We start from the raw sequence: 7444 nt of genomic DNA, 5'->3' as shown, positions 1-7444 counted from the left end.
TGTGTCAACCCATCTTCTTGAGGGCCTTCCTCTCTTGCTGCCCCTCTACGAAGCATGGTGTCCTTCTCCAGGGACTGGTCTCTCCTGACAACTTGTTCAAAGTATGTGTGTAAGATGAAGTTTCACCATCCTTGCCTCTCTGGAGCACTCTGACTGCACGTCTTCCAAGACAGATAGGTGTTTCGCTTTACCAGTCCATGGTACTTCTAACCTTCTTTGCCATGACCGCAATTCAAATGCATCGATTCTTCTTTTGTCTTCCTGATTCAATGGCCAACTTTCACATGCAAAATATTAGCCACTGAAAACCCTAGGGAACAGAGTTCTACCTTGACACACGGGGTTACCAGGAACCAGGAACCAGGGTCAATTTAATGGCAACTGGCTTCGTGGAGAGAAGCATCTAGGCCAGAGAAAGGTGAGTGACCGGGGTCTGGATGTTTTCAATTGGAGTCACCGTTACCTTTGTGGTGACTGTGAAAAGCACGATAATCCAGCAGTAAAGGAAAGAAAGCCAAGGAATGTTGCTGGTAGGTATGTGCTCATGAGTGACAGAGCATTTTAATGGTACCCTCAAACATTAGTAGCACTGTAGCTGGCAAACTGAAAGGGACAAAAACTGATGACTCTGCGGTTTGTGGCCAGGACTGGATTTCCCAAGGATTGGGAAGTGCATTATTCTGTTTCATGTTCTGGCTTGTAGTTCTGCTGTTGCTGCCCCTACGGTATCACTTTCCTCTGGATCCAGGAGGTTCATTGCACAGGGATGTCAGGTCCAGATCCCACCTCCACTCCTGGTTCTTACTGGTAATGGACCAGAATGATGAACCTCTTAGCCCATGGAGCAAGTAAAGCTGGGTGCTTTTGTGCAGGAGACTGGCTTGAGGAGTGGGCTACTTCTGGGTTCTTAATGGTCATATCTGGGCTTGCTGACCCACGGAAGTGGAGCTGAGTACTTTGAGGCTGAGGCTTACTGGAGTGGGGCGCCCCTGGCCTCTTAATGCATGGAGCTGGGTTTGGTGACCCATGAGCTTGAACTGACAGCCTTCGTGTTGAGGTCTATAGCTGAATGGTATGCCCCTTTGGTCATTTGTTAGCAGATCTGAAAGAACTTTGTAACGTGTCCTGCTAAAACAACTCATCCCTGGGTTTTTCTCCATGACATTACAACTTGTTAACCTCCTTAATAAACCTAATCTTGAATTTTTCTGTGAATTTTGTGTAGCAATTGCAATGGATATTAGAACCTAGAGATGAAGTAGGGAATATTAGGTATGACACATTCGTTATAAAATTTTCAAAAAATATAATAAAAATTCCTGATTAAGGTCAAAGAATGCGTGAGGAGGTGACTACAGGAGAAAAAGAATGATAAACCTGATGTGAACAGTCAAAATCTTGTCAGCTGACCTCCACCCCCATCCCCACCCCATACACATTGGGCCTGATGTGGTTTTCAACATTTTCTCTGTGTGTTTTTTTTCTTTATTTCTTCATATTGGGGTTTAGTGCTGAGGTAATTTGTCATTGCAGGAAGCCCTCTTGAATTTTTGTTATATGTTTTCTGGTTGTTGTTTTTTTGGTATATGAAACCCACAACTGATGAACCCATAGAGACATCAAGGAGAATAAAAGTTTCTGGGGGAGGGGCAGGGGGAAACGGCGGGGGTGTAAAAGGAAGATGATATCAAGGAGTTCAAGAAGAAAGAAAATGTTCTGAAATTGATTGTGGTAGCAATTGTACAGTACTGCTAGAAGTGATTGAACTATAAAATGATATAATATCTGCATTAGCTCCCAATAAAAAGGTTTTGGAGAAAATAAAGACACCTCCCCCCAAAAATTATCACTTCAATTCCACTCTCTGGAAAAATAGTTAGCATTTGGTGACTCTTTTGTGACTTACCTAGACATTTGTTATGTATATTGTTAGGCAGGGTTCTCTAAAGAAATAAAACCACAATGCTTATGATTATATATATGAAGGTTTATACAGAAAGAAGAAATATAACTGCTAATTAGTCCACACAGCAGTAAGAAATGTAAGTTCAACTCACTTTTATGGAACAGTTAATATACTGAAAGTCCTTCAACTCACTCAGGCTGCTGGTCCAAGGTCAAGGAAGCAGACAGTGACAAGATGGGCAGAGTCCACCTGCAGGCATTAGACAGCAGGGTGTATAAGCAACAGCCAATAGCATGGGAGCTTAGTAAAGCAGGCCCTGATGGGATCTGGAACTCAAGCTACCCATTGTGACAGGATCCATCAGCCTCAAGTTCAAGCTACATGATCTATGGGTTGGCTTGGCTTATAGGTAGTGCAACGCACAAGCAGCAGCACACTGGTCTGATCACCAGGGAGGAAGAAGAGAAAGGGGTGGGCCTTGGAAAGCCACTTATCTCATCACCCTCCAATCAAGCTGCGACCAGATTACACTCTGTCCACATGTTCCTATTTGCCTAGTTGGCACAATAAACCTAACTATCACGATTGTCTCTCCTTTTCATTGATTTTTAGGATATATGCGTTTGGAATATAATTCTCTAGACAGATAGTTGAATGCAAATATCTTTTGCACATATCATTTAAAACTGTCATCTTCATGACATTCTTTTAATAGAAACCTGAAATGTAATTACCTCATTTTATAGTTAATAAGTTGTACCTGGCAAGTTTAAATGATTTGTGCAAGGTGTCATAGCTTGATAATGATAAAAGTCAGGATTGTCTTATCTCCTGCTTTAAACACAAATTGAAGACTCTGCCAATTAAGAGCAAATAGCCTCAACCACATAAACGCTTTAAAGCAAGGAGAAGTGTTAGGTCTATGGGTACTTAGGTATATTTTCTTTTAGTCCATTAGTCCTGATCTTGAGGTTCTCACCAAACTTACTTTTAATCCTCTTACAAAGCAGGCACAGAAACTTGATGTTCTCGCCAGGAAGAAAAATATAATAAAAAATAGTTATTGAATCTTTTACTTGATAAGTTTTATGAAACCAGAGCTTTCTTAAGTAAATACATTTGCTTCAAGCAGTAGCTTTTCAGTTTGTGGCTGTGCTTGAGTTGTTGTTTTTAGGTGCCCTCTAATTGGTTCAGCTTCATAGTGACCTTTGTGTAACCAAAGAAAACAAAGCACTGTCCATCCCTGTACTATCCTCATAATCATTTGTGAGGCCAGCCTCAACCAAGTGGGTCCTATAGAGTAATTGTACAGTTTAAGGGAAAGAGTAAATAGACATAAAAAAAAGTATAGGGTGCTCACCTCTTCTATGAAGCCAGGACATAGAGAGGATGTATTTTCCAACAGGTATATATAGCCGTGGCCTTAGCAATCCCCATCAATCACAGTCAATCACATACGTATCAAGGTGGCAAGTAGCTTAACCATGGATGTTCTAGGGCTCATTGGAGGAGTAACCCAATACCTGTACTAGGGGCAGGCAGAGGGGAGTTGACCACCTCTTGAGCAAGGAGAACAATAGAAACATGTCTGATCCTATAAATAAGGACCTTGGACTTCATAGTGATCAGCCATGTGCTTGTAAGACATTTTTATTATAGTAGCACTATTATGGGGTGGATATTGTGGGGAATGATTTCTAATTAGGAGAATATGACTGGGATTAATCTCCAACTCACCAATGTGAATGCCTCCCTCAAGCAGAATCCTGGCCTTCCAGGCTTCTTAATTATGAATGTAGAGCATTTATCCACATGCACTCTCTTCCCAGTCCCCAGCTTCCCACAAGTCACAGGATCAATCTATCTCCTTGAAGGTCTTTGGCTTTTCATTGACTCTCCATCAAGAATTCTGGCATTTTCTAGGAACTGACAACTCTTGATAAACTATCCAACGTATTTAAAGTGAAATCTACCCTATTTTCACTACCAAGAAGCATTCTGTACTTATTCCAAGACAGATTTGTCTGTTCTTTAGTGTTTGTTCTTGTAGTTGTTGTTAGGTGCCATCAAGTCGGCTCCAGCTCACAGAGACTTTATATACAACAAAAATGAAACACCGCATGGTCCTGCACCATCTTCACAGTTGTTCCTTGTATTCCATTGCTGTAGACACTGCATCAATCCATTTCATTGAAGCTCTTCCTCTTTTTTGGTGCTTCTTATAGTAGTCCATAGTATAGCCAATATTCTTTGCTTGCACCATAGTCCAAAGCTATTCATTTTTCTATGGTGTTTGTGTTAGTCTGGGTAGACTAGAAAAACAAATCCAGGGGGACTCATATGTGTTTAAGAATGAGCTTTCTATACAAGAGCAATTGAGTATTGAGAAAACATCCCAACCCAGTCCATAACATGTCCATAAGTCCAATATTAGCCCATATGTCCAATATTAGTCTATAAAGTCCCCTTCAGACTCATGAAACACATGCAATGATGCAAAATGCAGGAAGATCACAGGCCAGTGGGTGGGAAGTCTTGTGGATCCAGTGGCATTGTAAGCATCCCAGCACTGGCAGGGGTCTCCACGTAGCTCCTCTGGCTCAGGGCACTAGTGCAACTCCATGTGTCTTGTCAGCTGTAATGTCTCCCAGGGAGTAAACCTATGTCCCACCTCCAGTGAGCAATTTATCTCCTTAGTTCCTCCAAATGAGGTCCACCTCTTCACTCTTAGGTCTCAAATTGACAACAGATTATGTAACTACCACAGTCTTCCTAATTCAATGCTCAGTATTCAAATGCATATGAGGCACACCATGGGTCAGGTGCACCTTAGTCCAGAATGTGCTATCTGTGCTCTTCAACACTTTAAAAAAGTTTTCTACAGAAGATTTGTCAAATGAAATGCACCACTGTGATTTCTTCACTGCCGCCTCCATGGGCATTGATTATGAACCCAAGTAAAATGAAAACTTTTACAACTTAATTTTTTCTCCATTTACTATAATGTCTATGGGAAAAGATCTCCAGTCAGTGTGATGGTTAGATTTATGTCAACTTGTTGCACATGTGTGAAGGTTGGGGTGGCGTTTCAACCTACCATACAGGTCACATTTTGATGATACCTTATTGGGCGTGTAGCCTTTTAATGAGAGATACTTTGAAGAATTTCTCTACCTTTCTCCCTCCTTCACCTTACTGCTTACCTGAATTTACATCTGGCTTTGGGTTGGAACAATCATTATACTGATTTTAGATGGATCTTGTTGGAAAGCAGAGAATACCATAAATATATTTACCTGTGTTTTATTAATTATGAAACATATTCAAATGGGTGGATCATAAACAACTTTTCATAACATCAAGAAGAATGGGAAGTCTAAAACACTTAAGTGTATTTATATGGAAACTGTACAGTGAACAAGAGGAAGTTGTTAGAACTGAACAAGGACATGCTGCATGGTTCAAAGCAGGAAAGGTCTGCAACAGGATTGTATTCTTGCACCCTGCTTATTCACTGTGTAAACTGAGCAAATAAACAGAGCTGGACGTTATGAAGTGCTTGGCCTCAGCATTGGAGAAAGGCTCATTTGTAACTTGTGATATGAGAATGAGACACCTCTGCTTGCTGAAAGGGAGGGGGTCTTAAAGTCCTTGCTTCTGATGGAAATCCTTCGGTATGGATTGCCACACAATATAAAGACAACCCAAATCCTCATAATTAAATACATAGACAACATCATGATAAATGGAGAAAAGATTGACTTCAAGGATTTCAATTTACTTGGACTCACCAGTCAATGCTCCTGAAAGCAGCAGTCAAGAAATCAAATGAAATAGCTCATTGGGCAAATCTGCCTCACCGAGACTATTTAAAGTGTTAAAGGGAAAAGGTGCCACTTTGAAGACTGAGAGGCACCTAATCCAAACCATGATATTTTCCACTGTCTCGTGAAATTTATAAGCATTGGATTTCTAACTGAAATGTCCATGGTTTAAACATACCAGCACCTCTGGAGGAGAATGATAAGCTGTCTGCTCCAGCAAAGATTTACAAAGCTTCAGAAATCATGAATTGTAAATGCCTCTATGGTCGTGGGTTTTTGATTGGGTCATATCCATGTGAAAGATGGAAAATGAATAAGAAAGACAGCCAAAGAATTGATTCACTTCAATTATGATATTTGTGAAGACTATTGAAAGTACCAGCGACTCCCTGAAAAACAAACAAATATGTCTTGAAAGAAATACAGTCAGAATGGTCCTTAGAAGCAAGGATTTAGAGATGTTGTCTTCTGTACTTTGAACACACTATCATGATAAGCTAGTCTTTGGAAAAAGACATGGTGCTCAGCAAATTAGAATCAGTGAAAACGAGGAAAATCCTTAACAGGATGGATTGACACAGTGGTTGAAGCAATGCCCGTAGATACAACAATCGTGAGGATGGGGAATGTTTTGTTTTGCTGTGCTTGGAGTCCCTGTGCTTCACAACCAACTCTGTGGTGCTTAGCAACAATTTAATTTACTGATTGAGCAACAAGGGGCCATCACAGTTTTAAGGCTTGCTATTGCTTTAGATACATTTTTTAAAGACCACTTAAAAGAGTAATACCATTTTAAAATAAAAACTCAGACCACAGAATACATTTTTAAAAAGACAGAACCAAGCCAAATAAAAACATTACCCAACAGCTTCGGTGCTTAAGTAATTTTGATTTATACAAAAATATCTGTGGATAGCATCCTGCAGAGATTCATAGAAAGTGCTGGGTCTAAGAGGAAAGAGATGATAGTATCTCCCAAACTTTGTTAAAGGCCTTGAAAATGGTTTTAGTGAAGGCAAAGATAGTGCAGTAAAGATTGCATGTGAAGAGTTTGAATAAATGCTTTTCATGCAATAACAGAGTGGGAAAAATCAATGTTTTATCATTGCCATTCAAATATACATCCTATATGTATATTAAATAAGCATATAAGAAAATTTTAAGAATCCATGTTTATGGAGTTGTTTCACTATTCCATCTACATCACTAGATGGTTATATATTCAAGGAGGTTAACCATTTTTACTGGGCCGGCCTTCTTGTTTGGGAAATGGAGATCATTTGAAACTTGGCATCACCTTCCATTTATGTATACTTGCTTCCTTGGTCTTCCCCATGCTTTTAAGAGCCCAGTTAGGGACAAGTATTTAATTGCTCATACTGGTTAGAATGGGCACTCCATGTGTCAGCAATAAGGGAGTGCATTGTCTCTGAATAGAAAATTAATACTAGAAAACAACCAAAAGTTCAGCCTGATTTCTAGTTTTACCAAATGCTGACAATTCTCAACACCATCATTGGTGAAAACTCTTCTTCCCTGGGCCTTCACTCTCTACTGTTCCAACCCCTACCACCCTAGGTCATTTGTGCCTTTTCGGTTTCTGATGGAAAAGCATACGAATCATGAAAAATATATGCAAGAAACTGTTCACATTGTACATCTGATAGCCAATAGCCTGCGAAACAGTGTCCTGAATTTGACTCCTTCAGGGCCT

The sequence above is a fragment of the Echinops telfairi genome, unplaced genomic scaffold, assembly GCF_000313985.2.
Source record: "Echinops telfairi isolate 266 unplaced genomic scaffold, ASM31398v2 ScPeMD7_33;HRSCAF=127, whole genome shotgun sequence".
In the NCBI taxonomy this organism is placed as follows: domain Eukaryota; kingdom Metazoa; phylum Chordata; class Mammalia; order Afrosoricida; family Tenrecidae; genus Echinops; species Echinops telfairi.
Note: the sequence above shows the minus strand (reverse complement) of the source record.